The sequence below is a fragment of the Nycticebus coucang genome, chromosome 16 (assembly GCF_027406575.1).
Source record: "Nycticebus coucang isolate mNycCou1 chromosome 16, mNycCou1.pri, whole genome shotgun sequence".
Taxonomy (NCBI): Eukaryota; Metazoa; Chordata; class Mammalia; order Primates; family Lorisidae; genus Nycticebus; species Nycticebus coucang.
This window is the reverse complement of record NC_069795.1, coordinates 35,465,012-35,479,868: the sequence shown is the minus strand read 5'-3', so window position 1 is coordinate 35,479,868 and position 14,857 is coordinate 35,465,012.

Sequence of the window (14,857 nt, the reverse complement as noted above, 5' to 3'; positions counted from 1 at the left end):
TGGGGGCAAGACATGATTGCAAGAGGGACTTTACCTAACAATTGCAATCAGTGTAACCTGCCTTATTGTACCCTCAATGAATCCCCAACAATAAAAAAAAAAAAAAAGAAATGGGGGTAGATAAACTGACAAAATAATTCAGAAAAACTTCTCTTAAAGAAATAAATGATTAGGACAGGCACGATGGTTCACACCTGTAATCTTAGCACTTGGGAGGCGATTGTGTGAGTTCACAGTTTTGAGACGAGCCTGAGCAAGAGGGAGACCTCGTCTTTAAAAATAGCCAGTTGGCTTGGCACCTGTAGCTCAGTGGCTAGGGTGCCAGCCACATATACCAGAGCTGGTGGGTTTGAATCCAGCACAGGCCTGCCAAACAACAATGACAAATACAACCAAAAAATAGTGGGGGCTGTGGTGGGTGCCTATAGTCCCAGCTACTTAGGAGGCTGAGGCAAAAGAATGGCTTAAACCCAAGAGTTTGAGGTTGCTGTGAGCTGTGACACCACAGAACTCTACTGAGGGCCACAAAGTGAGACTCTGTCTCAAAAATAAAATAAAATATCCAGTTGTAGTGGTGGGTGCTTGTAGTCCCAGCTACTTGGGAGGTTGAGACAAGAGAATCACTTGAGCCCAAGAATTTGCAGTTGCTGTGAGCTGTGATACCACAGGACTCTACTGAATATGACAAAGTGAGACTCTGTCTCAAAAATAAAAAAAAGAAAAGAAATAGACTATTAAAAAAGATAGATAATTAAATGATATTTGAAAAACAATAGAGGACCAAAATGAGAAGTTCAACTAGAAACCATAAAAAGCAAAACTCCTGAAGACCCTGGAGCTGAAGAATACAATGACTAAACCAAAAAATTCAATAAACATCTAAAGCAGACTCCATTAGGCAAAAGAATCAGTAAACTTGAAGACAGCTCATTTTAAACTATCTAGTCAGAGTAGCAAAACAAATGAAGATGAGTTAAGAAAGCATATGGGAGTCAGGTGCAGTGGTTCACATCTGTAATCCTAGCACTCTGGAAGACTGAGGCAGGTGGACTATCTGAGCTCACAGGTTTGACACTAGCCTGAGCAAGAGCTAGACCATGTCTCTAAAAATAACTGGACATTGTGGTGGGTGCCTATAGTCCAAGCTACTTGGGAGGCCGAGACAAGAGAATTGCTTGAGCCAAAGAGTTTGAGATTGTTGTGACCTATAATGCCATAGCACTCTACCGAGGACAACATAGTGAAACTCTGTATCAAAAAAAAAAAAAGAAAAGAAAGAAAGAAAGAAAAGGAAAGAAAAAAAGAAAGCCTATGGGACATCATCAATGGAAATAATAAGAACATTATGTGAATTCTAGCAAGAAAAGAGAGAGATGAGTAAAAAATCTATTTAAAAGTTATGACTTTAAATTTCCCAAAATGGAAGAGAAAAATGGACATTGAGGACCAATGGCCTATAATTGGCTTAACCTGAAAAAGTTTACACTAAGACCGATCACAATTAAATTGTAATTTAATCACATACTGAGAAACCTCCATAAAACAATAAACAAATTTCTCAGCAAAAAAACCTCTCAGGCCAGAAAAGAGTAGAAAGATATATTTAATACAGAAAAAAAATACCCTGATAATCAAGAAGATTATACTTAGCAAAGGTCCACTTTAGAAAGGAAGAGGACATAAAGATTTTCCCAAATAAACAAAAACTAAAGGAATTCTTCACTACTAGACTTACCTTATAAGAAAGTTGTTTTTATTAAGAGATATGGTCTCACTTTTTTATCCAGGCTGACGTCCAGTGGCCCAATCTGGGCTCAAGTGCTCCTTCTGACTCAGCCTCTCAAACACCTGAGGGATACAGGTACAGGCCACCACACTCATTTATTTATTTATTTTTAATACAGAGTCTCTCTATGTTGCCCAGTCTGATCTTTAACCCCGGCACGAACAATCCTCTCACCTTGGCCTCCTAAATTGCTAGAAGTACAGGTATGAACCACCATGCCTGGCCCAATTCTAAAGGCAGTTCCTCAACTGGAAGTGAAAGGTGTTCATTAATAATATAACAGCTTATAAATGAATAAAACTCCCTGATAAAGTTGAATGCCTAGTCAAATTCAAAATTTTCTAATATTGTAATGGTGGCACATAAAAATTGTATAACTCTAGTATAAAAGATAAGGACAAATGTATTAATAACAACTATAACTATGATAATTTGATAATGAATCCACAATATAAAAAGAGATGTAAATTTTAACATTAATAAAATTAAAAGTAAGGGAAAGAGTAAAAATGTAGAGTTTTTGTACTGAAGTTGCTAATCAGCTTAAAATGTGATGTTATAAATAAAAGATATTTTAAGTAAACCTCATGGTAACATAAAGACAAAGGAAAAACCTAAAGTCAGCAAAAACATATCAACACAAAAAGCATCAAATCACAAAGGAGACAACAAGAGAGAACAAAGGAAGAAAGGCAATACAAAATAGAAAGCAATGAAGAAAATGACAATATTAGGTCCTTACCCATCAAAATTACTTTAAACATAAACATATTATATTCTCCAGTCAAAATACATAGAGTGACTGAATGGATTATGACAAACAATAGCCAACTATATGCTGCCTGCAAGAGACTCACTATATGGTTTTAAGGACAACACAGGTTAAAGTGAAGGGCTAGAAAAAGATGTACCATGCAAATAATAATCAAGTGAGAGTAGGGGTGGCTATGTTTATACCAGAAAATATAGGCTTTAAGCCAAAATGGTCAAGAGACAAAGAAGGTAATTAGATAACAATAAAGGAGACAATTAATCAACAAAGCATAACAATTGTAAATATTCATGCATCCAACAGTGGAGTACTTAAATATAGAAAGCAGATGTTAACAAAACTGAGAGGAGACATATAGAGTAATGCAGTCATAGCAGGAAAACTGAACATCTCACTCACCACAATGAATAGATCATCCAGACAGAAAGTCAATAAGGAAACAGTGGACTTGAATAATACCACAGACTAAATGGACCTAAACGACATATACAGAACATCCTATCCAACAGCAGCACAATCCACATTCTTCTCAAGTACATATTCTCCATGATAGACCATATGTTACGCCAAAAATCAAGTCTGTACAAATTCAAGATGATAAAATCATATCAAATATCTTTTCTGCAAGCAATGGTATGAAAGTAGAAATCAATACTGAAGAAAAATTGGAAAATTCACAAATATGTGGAAACTAAATAACATGCTCCTAAACAACAAATGCATCAAAGAACAAATCAAAGGGGAAATTAAAAAAAAAAAAACTCTCAGCAAAGAAAACCCCAGTATTTATAGAAGAATTAATAGCAGTACTACTCAAACTCTTCCCAAAAAATTGAAGAGGGGAAAAAAAAATACCTCAAAACTTACCTTATAGTCCAAACACAGTGGTTCACACCTGTAATCCTAGCACTCTGGGAGGCCAAGGTGGGTAGATTGCCTGAGCTCGCAGGTTTAAGACCAGCCTGAGCAAGTGTGAGACCCCCTGTTTAAAAAATAGCTGGGCATTGAGGTGCGTGCCTGTAGTCCCAGCTACTCAGGAGGCTGAGATAAGAGAATCATTTTTGAGCTCAAGAGTTGCAGGTTGTTGTGAGCTATGACACTGCGGCCTTCTACTGAGGGTGACAAAGTGAGATTCTGTCTCAAAAAAAAAAACCCTTATAAAAGTCAGCATTACCTTGATACTAATGCCAGAAAGGAATACTAAAGAAAATCACAGATCAACATCCCTGATAAACATAGATGCAAAATTCACAACAAAAGATTACCAAATTAAATCTGACATCATAATAAAAGTATCACTTACTATGATCAAGTGAGATTTATACCAAGGATGTAAGTATAGTTTATCATAGACAAATCAATGAATATGAATCATGACATTAATAAAATAAACTCATCGAAGAAAGCAGTCCACAAAGTGAACAGGCAACCTATAGAATGGGAGGAAATAATTGCAAATATTTTTGGTAAGTGATTAATATCCAAAATATACAAAGAACTCAAACTTTTTCTCTTTTTTGTTTTTTTTGAGGCAGAGTCTCAAGCTGTCACCCTCAGTAGAGTACAGTGGTATCACAGCTCACAACAACCTCCAACTCTTGGGCTCAATCTATCCTCTTGACTAAGTTTTTCTATTTTTTTTTTTTTTTTTAGTAGAGACGGGGGTCTGGCTTTTTGCTCAGGCTGGTCTCAAAGTCCTGAGCTCAAGCAATCCACCTACCTCAGCCTCCTGAAGTGCTAGGATTACAGGCATGAGCCACTACACTCAACCAAAGAATTCAAACTCAAAAACAAAAGACAGATAACTTGAGTGGAAAATGGTTTAAGGACCTGAATAGACATTTCCCCCAAAGAAAACACACAAATTACCAACAGACACATGGAAAGGTGTTTGATATCACCAATTATCAGAGAAATGCAAGTTAAAACCACATACATTATCACCTTACAACTGTTAGAATGGCTATTAACAACAAAAGAAAAGGATGTGGAGAAAAGGAAATGAAGTGCACTGTTGGTGGAAATATAAATCAACATCGCCAATGTGGGAAATAGTATGGAACTCTCTAAAACATTGAAAAGTACAACTACCTATATGATCAGTAATCTTATTTCTGCGCATCTATCAAATAAATAAGTAAATGAATCAAAATCAACATTGCAAAGAGATATCTTTTCTCCCATACACATGGCAGCATTACAAAACATAGACACAACCATCCTCAGAAAAATAAGGACTATGTCTCTCAGATAGATACTTAGCTAAATTATACATAAAATATTCAGCCATAGAAAAAGGGAAAAATGGAAATATTGTCATTTGTAACACCATAAATGAAACAGGAGTGCATCATACATATATTAAGTAAAATAAGTCGGACAGAGAAAGCTAAATATTACATGCTTCCACTTGCATGTGGAATTAAAAAGTTGAACTCATTGACAGAGAGTACAATGGTGGTTTCCAGGGGTTGAAGGTGGGGTGAATGGGGAGATATTGGTGAAACAGTATTTAATTATGACTCAGTTCCAGTGATCTAATGTACAACATGGTGATGATGGTTAATAATATTGTGTCATATGTTTGAAATTTGCAAAAAGAGATCTTAAGTGCTCTTACCACACATAAAATAATCATGAACCCAATACACGGACAAAAATTTTAAAAAGAATTTAAAATCAAAGAATAGTGAGCAAGGTAGAGAGTAAGAACGATCAGGGCAGGGAAACAGGAGTTTAAGATTTAATATCCTTTTGAAATAGGATTTAAATATTGTTTTGTTTATTATCTGAGACTGTATTTATTAGACTTAATTTTTTTAAATAGGGAAACTACAAAATAACACATATTAATTTTATGTATGCAAACTTTACAAAATTTAACATAATATCTGAAGGCTTTAAAAACATCTTTAGATATTTACATATTTTGATGCAGCTCAACATAATGCACTCTATCAGGTTAAAAAAAAAAAAAAAGGAATGTGCCCCACTTTAATACTCTTCTAGTCCTCCAAGGAAATATTCTTCGCCCTATAAAACTGAAACTCCTCTAAACACAAATCTTCCTTTGCATATTTGCGGAGTAAGTAAAGTGATCAGAGTTGCAATGAGTTGCAAATCTGATTTTAGGTCTTCTCTGCCTTAGTTCTCGTTTGCCTGTTTTTCTTTATCTTTTTTATTTTCCTTTCAGGTTTTGGGTTGTCTTTTTAAAAATCTTACTACATCGTCTGAGCCAACTACATCAATATACAATTCTGCTTTGTTTTGTTTTCAGCCCATGCTATATTTCTCCACCAGGGAAATCTATACTTGAAACAGTACAGGAAGAAATGAGGACATCAGGGAGAAAATGTGCCAAGGAAGGAAGGAAGGAGAGCAGTGATCAAGGAGCAGAGTTAAGAGGTGGAAATGGAGGGAGAGAGAGAAGCAATCCCTTTACCCTGGGCTAAGTCAGTAACTGGCAGAGTAATAGAAGACCCTGCATAAAGGGGACTACAGATTTATCATGAAAACAGCTGCTCAGGGAAATTCAGAGAGACATCAGGCATCGTTTTTCTCTTTAAACATCTTATTTAATTAGAAGAAATAAAACCTGCTAGCAAGATACGTTTCAAAATCCTTTTCTTTCTGATACTCAATAATTTCAAGCAATCTAAGATCGGCAAAAACACACCAAGATTTCAAAAACAGAGTTTCTCCGACTCAAAAAAAGGAGACCTGGTAGGGAAGTAAATTTCAGCCTTTAGTTCTGGCTACTCTAGCTTTTCCAGGCTTATTTCTTCTTCAGACAAATTCCGTTCCCGCAGAAGCTACTCTATCAAGAGCTTCTCAACCATGCTATTAATGTGAAAATGAAAAATCTGCTTTATAGAGGCAGCTCTCATGGGAAGGAGCATGCTGGCTCAGTGAGCTCCTAAGACTCTTGATTACCTGGAATTCCTGAAGCTTTTGCAATTGTTAATGCACCTCTTGCAAAATAATAAAATTTCAACCTTTCCCAAACATAGTGGTTTTGCTTCTCCTTAGCTCTTGCACATATTTTACATTTCTAACTCCAATTTCCTCTGGTCTCCTTCCTAGCAACCCCTTCTTGCTTTCTATGTGCCATTTGCTTTTAATCTAGAAACCAAAATAACAATAATTACACTATTGGATAACAAGTAATGTTTCCAAATATATAGTAGGGGCTGGATTATTTTTTTCCTTTACTCTCTGAGTCAAAATAATATGTTGGTTTATTAAAAGTTAAAAATTATATACTTTAACATTTAAAATCATCAAATTATTATTCAGTGAAGTAGGTGGTATAAGAGGATGCTTACTTTACGGTGGCCAAAGTATGCTAAGTTAGCTTGCCTTGATTTCAGAAAACAGAAACTTTTTGCTGAATTCTAATGTCCATAGTTTTCATATCATAGCAGCTTAGGCTTAGCTTTCCTTCAACATATTGGAGAAAAAATATTATCCCAACAGATAAAAATGCCATCTTAATGTCTGAAATCCCTTTGCCTAGTCATAGCATTTTCTTTGTACTTTTATTTTTGTTAGTTCTTAAAATTTTCAAATTTGTCCCTTGATTCATCAGAACGTTTGATGTTTCTCTAGCAGATATCCTGAATCCTAGATGCAGATACCCTTACACACATGAAACTCATTTCACTTTGAGTAAGTAGCTAAAAGAAGTTGAGGGTCCATGCTGCAGCATTCCAAATTGCTTAGGATTTGAAAGAACAGACTCTGTCTATTGCAGTTTCTCCATTTTCCCTCTGCTGATTTTCCGTGCGCATATAGTTTAAATACAGGCTGACTCTAGAATAAGAAATATATCAAAGACCAGTAAAAGGCACCACAAAAGTTTTTTTATTCTAAAAATGAACATGGATTTAGAAGCAAAAATTATCAAATTCAATTTGATAGCTTGAAAGTACTGGGGGAAATGGTAGGTTAGTAATAATGTCCGATCATAAAAATATCCTGCTCTTGTTTTTATTGGGTTTTGGTAAAATCTGTTATCTGTAAATCCCAACATGCAGCAGCAATAAAATATACATAGTAGTTACATTTAAACCTTTAGAATATTAAAATGTATACTTCTATTGTTGGATAGGTAACTAAATTTAATTCATAATTTTGTACACAAAATAATGCTCTAGCCATCTAGCATGGTGAGAAAACAGTGTTTCACATGAGTTAATTTTCTAGATAACTGAAATAATCTAGATAACATTGTTAAATGTTACAGTACTATAACCTGTTAAATGTTTCCTGTAGCTGTTATAAAGTTTACAATTACACAACTCAGATATGCTGGCCAGGCACAGTGACTTATGCCTGTAATCCTAGCACTCTTGAAGACCTTATTGGGCACATGGCTTGAACTCAGGAGTTGGAGACCAGCCTGAGGAAGAGTGAGATCCCATTGCTACTAAAACTAGAAAAATGTGGCACTATGGCGCATTCCTGTAGCCCCAGCTACTTGGGAGGCTGAAGCAAGAGGATCTCAAATCCAGGAGTTTGAGGTTGCTGTGAGCTATGATGCCACAGCACTCTACCCAGGGCAATACAGTGAGACTCTGTCTCAAAAAAAAAAAGAGAGAGAGAGAGAGAGGAAAGGAAGGAAGGAAGGCCTCAGATACGCAAATTGGACTTCTGTTATTCCTCTGTGAGTAATCTTAACCTACTTTCCTATTTCCCATTTCTCAGCAGTTCTCAACCTGGGGGTCGCAACACCTGTGTAACAATGAAAGTACATCCTGCATATCAGATATTTACATTACGATTCATAATACTAGCAAAATTATTGTTGTGAAAATAGCAATGAAAATTTTATGGTTGGGGGTCAATACAACATGAGGAACTGTATTAAAGGGTCACGGCATTAGGAAGGTTGAGAACCACTGCTTAAAATAAAAGAAATTTCAATCATACAAGTTCAAGATGACATACAAGAATTTCTGACCTAAATCTCCATATCTTTTAGATCACTATGTAGTCAATATGGTATCTCCTCCCTTCTTCTCGGCCTTCCCTTCTCCCTAGGCAAATCCATAGAAATCGAAAATAGATTAGTGGTTGTCCAGGGTGAAATGAGGAAAAGGGACAGTGACTGCCAAACAGTATGGCATTTCTTTGGGGGGAACATGAATATTTTTGAAAATTGATTGTGGTGGTGTTTGCACAACTTTGTGAGTACATTAAAAACCACTGAACTATATAAATGCAAGAAAAAAAAATAGGTCTCTTACCCACCTAAAGCCAGACAGAACTGGGTTTATACTTTTTACTGTTTGCCTTCTGCAGCTGATTTTGCCAAGGCTAGTAATAATGCTAAATTCTCCAGAGTGCTAGAGCAGGCAACAAAAGCTTACATTCTGTCCACCAAATGTCACTGTGGGTCTTCCATGTGATCTCGAGGTAAAAGAGGTTACCAAATCCGTATTTACTATTCATTTTCTATTCAATATCTCATATGGTTACTAAAATATCAGTTAAGCAAGGAGTAAGATTTATTTTCAAAAGAAAGAAGTGGTTCTAAGTATAGCCTCCACATTTCTTCTATAAGTAGAACTGCACATGTCTTAAATCAAAAACCCTTTACTGTTTACTTTGAGAGATAGGTGCATTTCCAAAAGACTATGAATAGCTTTGGAGCAAGATAGATCTAGGTTTAAACCCCAGCTCTGCTGCTAATTAATTATGTAAGTTCAAACAAGTAACTTCAGCTCTATTTTTCCTATATTTTTATCTGGAAAATGAGACTAAAGATTCTCATTTCATAGAGTTATCAGAAAAAATTATAGAACAATATAAAGTGGTTGTACACAATAGTAATCCGAAGTATAATTATTAGAGATCTCTCTAACTTAATTTCTCACCTGTGGCTGTACTGCAGATTGATAAATTTGCTAAACAATGACCATTGCAAAGCTGTTGGGTTACTTCATACATAAACAATATAAATGATCTTCTATATATAATTCTGTATGTAAGAAGGTGACAATCAAAGGCAGTCCTACGGTTTTTATTATCAAATGTGACTTTAAACAAACCGTGCAGGCAGAAAAAAATATTTTTAATATTTTAATGATTACTTCTCAATTTTTACTTTTCCAGGATTATGCTTTCAGTCTTTTTTTTAGAGTAAATAAAACCTTTGTTTAATAAATGTAATCTTCCAAAGCAATCACAATTAGACAGTAAATTTTATACTCAGCTGAGAAATGTGTTAGTGGGCCCTTTAAATCATAGACAGATTCATAAACAAATATTCAGTAAAAGAATCTAGAGTTCAAAGTATACCCAATTAGAATGCAGAAAAGAGATGAGTTTTTAAATGCAATTTTAAACTTGGAAAGAGAATCTATCAGGAGGTAATTGATTCTACCAAAGAGAAGTAATGATTGAAAATGTTCTGTCACTAGAGGATCCTCTGGAATATAAAAATGCATGGAAAAAGCAATAAGTAGGTTACACATTTGAGAACACATCTGAAAAATAAAGCTTTGTAGTGTATTCATTAGCAAACATCAGGAATCCCTAAAATAGCATGTGATTATTCAAACACTTTTTTCTTAAGCAATATTCCAAGGAGAATAGTGGTGTGGCAAATAAATGTATAATCAATTAGAAGTGTCTTCAACTACATGAGTGCATATTATTGCATGTCTTGTTATATCAATGACATTTCAGCTCCGCACAGCACAGGAGCTGATTTTATAAGATACTTGATGATATGTTCCCCTGTACCAGTGAACAAGATGCAATGCTGTAGGGGAGGGGGTGATGAAACTAAACTTGCCTGTGCAATCGTAGATCTCCATAGCAAATGTCTTTAAAATCTAGAAAGAGAAGGAGCATTGGTAAGACTGAAGCATATTTGTTTCTGGTTTTCTCCTTGGATTTCTGAAGTCAAAGCAGATGGTAGTGCTAGTAAATATTATAATAATCAGAAATATTACTCATTAAAAAAGAGAGAGAAAATATTTGGCTAAAAAATCAAAAACTGAAGGCTTATAAGATCCAAAACCTTGGATCACTTCAACAATTTGAGATTTCAAGGGTTATTTCATGAGGGCATTTTCTAATGATTTTTTGTTAACTATCTAATGATCATCTTATTTATCATATTTCTCTCTGTGAAGCTATAGCTTTGCTCTTGCTCTAATCAACCCTTCTACGAGCACTCTAGTGAAAATGTTAAAAAGTGCTATAAATACTAAAATATAAAAGGGCTTCTTCCTCTCTTAACCCACACCTATCTCCTGGTTAAACCAATCCTCTTGCCTCATTTCCTTTGGCCTCCAGAATCACTGTTCTCAAAGCAAAAGACTTCATTAAATGTGATTTGGAATGCTGTACCAATGTCTTCTTTGAGGGAAAATATACTAAAGAAGCAGATATAAATAGATGTATAAAATCGTATTGGAGAAGCTCAGAAGTGCTGCACTCAAGAAAAGCACGAGGATTGACAAGCAATTTAAGCTGGAGTGTGAAAGGATGCAGAAATAACAAGATTTGCATGAAAAATATTGAGATCATGAGAACATCAAATTTAAACGAAAAACTCATGTGCCTCATGATTTAATCATGAGGGCTGACATTACTGTTATAACTTTCAATATCCTTGGCTTTTGAAAATAGTTCTATAATGAGGGTGGAGTATATCTATCTATAAGAAAACTGGTGTTATTTTATCCAGTCAGCTCATTACTAGGAGAAACAGTTTCAAGAATCTTAAATCTTATTATATATGTTGGGAAGCCCAATCATGAGCTATGGCTGAGCCCTGATTTGGGGACAGAGACTGACAGAAAGGAGGAAAACTAAGCCAGGTTAAGAAGCAATCCATTTTTTAATCAATTATGATTAAGCAACCCACCAAAAGCAGAAAGAAATTCATATTGATGTTAATATCTCTGCATTTATCTTATGAAAAATTTTAATGACTGGCCAGAAGCAAGGATCGATATACCGTCCATACAGAAGTCATTTAAAGGGCTCCATATTGACCTGGTAAGTTTCCTTCCCGTGAACCAGGCAGCTGAGGTAGGAAAGGTCTTATTTGCCTCTTCTTTTTTTTTTTAATGGCATTAATAGGTGGTCTGAAAATCTAGTTCCACTTGTTATCTCAGAGAGAAATGCAGTTCCGACTTCTGTTTATACTTTCATATCATACTGTATTGCTGTGAACCTGGATGGCACCTCCAGTGAGACGCCATGTTCAGCCCAGGAATGAGAAGACTGTCATAGTCAAAACTGCTTCAGGCACAAACAGATTTGAAACAATCTTCCTACTGACTGCAAGAGAAAGGGCTGGTTCTGAAGATCATTAAAGGTTCTATTGATGCGATATTGGGAGTGCACATTTAGATTTTCAAATGTTGTTTTACGTTGGGAACAGTTTTCCTCGCATTGAAGCTCAGCCGCTTTCCCTGCGAACTCTCTTTCCTGTCATCATTTGCAGAAGCTTTCGCAGAGAACCGTACTCTTCCAACTGGGAAGGAGATGGGAGAGGTGGGAATCGCAATGCAGGCGATTGAACTAGCTCTGTCCACTCAGGGATGCCAGGATCACCTGCTCCACAACATTCTGTAGAATGTGAAGCTCAGAGATGAAAGGGGCCGCCTGCAGTGTCCCAGGTAGAAAAAGAAGGAAAAAATCTTTCTGGCATTTCCATATGCTAGCAGCCTTTGACTTAAAAAGTAAAAAGGCTTTCTATCAAAATAAATTAGACGGAAAGCAATTAGGCTGCACATCAGTTCTTGGGGGAGTGGGGTGGCTGCATTTGTTTTGGTGACATTTTGTTGACCATTTCATTGTGAGAACATCTTGCTGTGCAAAATTTCGTTGTAGGGACATTTCTTTATACAGCATCTTATCATTGACATTTTATGATCAGCGTTGTCAGGGGCATTTCCTCATGTAATACTCTACTGTTGGCACTTCATCAAAACAGCAGGCCATGGTGGTAACAGCTCAGTGCTGACAGTTAGTATACTAAACTCCTTAATTACATTATTACACATGCAATTAAGTTTTCCAGATCGTGATGTAAAATTATACCTGTGAAAGGAAAGAAGACACCTCCTACATCTCCCTGCTCTGAAACTTTTAAAACAATTGAGTAAATTGCACTCAGATACATACTGCATGTGATATTGTATGTCCTCAAAATGTGTCCAAGGTTATTTGTAAAGAGTCTTCTGTAGCAAGTGGGGGGAAACTATTGCTGCCCATTGATCAATCCACTCTGTTGCTTAATTTTGTTTAAAAAACAATTTTTTTTTTTTTATTGGAACAAGGGTATGGCCCTTTTACATGTTATTTTTGTCTCTGCTTTTGTGCTATAGCTACAGAGTTGAGGAGTTACAATAGAGACTTTCTGACACAAAAAGCCTAATGTATTTACTATCTGGCCCTTTATAGAAAATGTTTGCCAATCCCTGTCCTAAGGGACATTTCTTTAAAATGTGGATTGGCAACCCCAACCCCATGCCCCAGAATAAGAATATCCTTAAAAAGAGCCTGATTAGCTGCATTTCAACAAGAGTTTCATAGAAGTTTTAGAACTGGGAAGGAAGCAAGAGAGTTGCGGAATGCCAAGCTCTTCGAATTTGCCACCCTTTCTCTTCACAAAAATAAAAATAGTAATAATTTGAAAAAAATCAATAGCTCATGTGATTGATTCTTGTGCTCAACTGTCTTCAACCCTTTAACAAAAGAACGTGAGAGAAGAAGATACATTCATGCACTACCTATAACCTTGACAAAGCTATTACCTAAACATTACGCAAATGAGTTTATTTTCAGCATTGAAAAAATATTTAATCTTTAATTTTACATATTATGACATATTTCTATAAAAATTCAAAGGAAGTGACAAAAGTAGTCATCGCAATCCACCTTTTCTCAACTCTCCCCCTTCCATTTCCTGATGGTTACAATTAGCTTTTCATTGTGTATCTTTCCAGAGTCCTCTGTCTTTTAATCTCCAAGAATTTTCTTATTATTCCATTTTATAAGTTTTTCTTATACTTAGCATATTTACATTTCCCCCAAATGCTGGAAAAATTCCATGTCAAGGCTCCTTCCACCCCAAGGTGACTCAGAGCCAACCTCTGCTGGCACATGACAAGTGCCCCAGGAAGGAAGGATGATGAGCTGGACTCGGACTCAAGAACATTGTCATATCAGTCTCTTCTCCACAATTTCTAACTTAGCTACTTCCTTTTGTTTCATATTCTTTTATCCTCTTGGCATTTACTTGCTTAAATCCTAAAGAGTTTCTGCTTCTCTGGGTACATTACTGTTCTCTGCCTTTCCATTTATCTCTATTCTCGTCTTTTGGATTTGCTTGGGTTTTGTAACTATGGATGACTCATGCATTTTCCCCTCAGAATTGCCTTCTCTTCCCAAAGTCTTTTTCCACGACTCTTTCAGCAAATAGACACTGCTATGCCTCCCCTTCTGCAAGCATTTTTTGGAAAGATGTTTTACTTCTCTTGCTGACATTTGTAGCAACTATAGCAGCTTCTCAGCACACAGCAAGGCATATGCCATCTTTGTTTTGCCTGGTTTTCACTTGTCTCAGCCTCTTGAAACAAAAGATATTAACATAGTCATCTTTTCCATCTAGTCAAGTGTAGTAGACTATGCTTCACAATTTGCTGCTTTTGACTTTACATTTTTCCTTTCAGACTTAGGACTTTCATTCCCGTGTTACCTTGTCTTTCTCTATTTTTTTGAATAAGTATTTCTATCCTTTCCCACTAGGTAATGAAACTTTTAAACCCAGTTATTCTAGTACTCTGCTCACCTACCTTTTAGATACAAAAATGTTTGCCTGTGAAATAAATCTACATTGGTGAAACCTAGTTCTCCTTTATCAACTGACAAATATTAGCTTTCCATTGTCAATTCACCTTCTACACACAGAAATTTTGCAAAATGGATGTAAAGGGAAATATGCATCAGAAAACTGCTTAAATCATTCCTGGTATTCTATCAAAAGCTCCTCTGTTCATTTCTTTCTTCCTCTTTCTTTCTATAATGTACATTAAAATTTTTCACCTACATACCTTATTATAGCATAATACTTCTTGCTCTTTTTTCCCCACTTCCTATGATTTATGATTCTGGAGTGTTTTAAAAATGGACATTCTTCTGTTCTTTGTTGGAAAGGACAGAAGGATAAGAGGATTAGCAGTGAAACTGCCAGCAAAAGGCAAGAGGGGAAAATAAGAATACAATAAAGAGCAAGAGGTGGGTAGCTTAAGGGAAATAATGTATAAAAACGA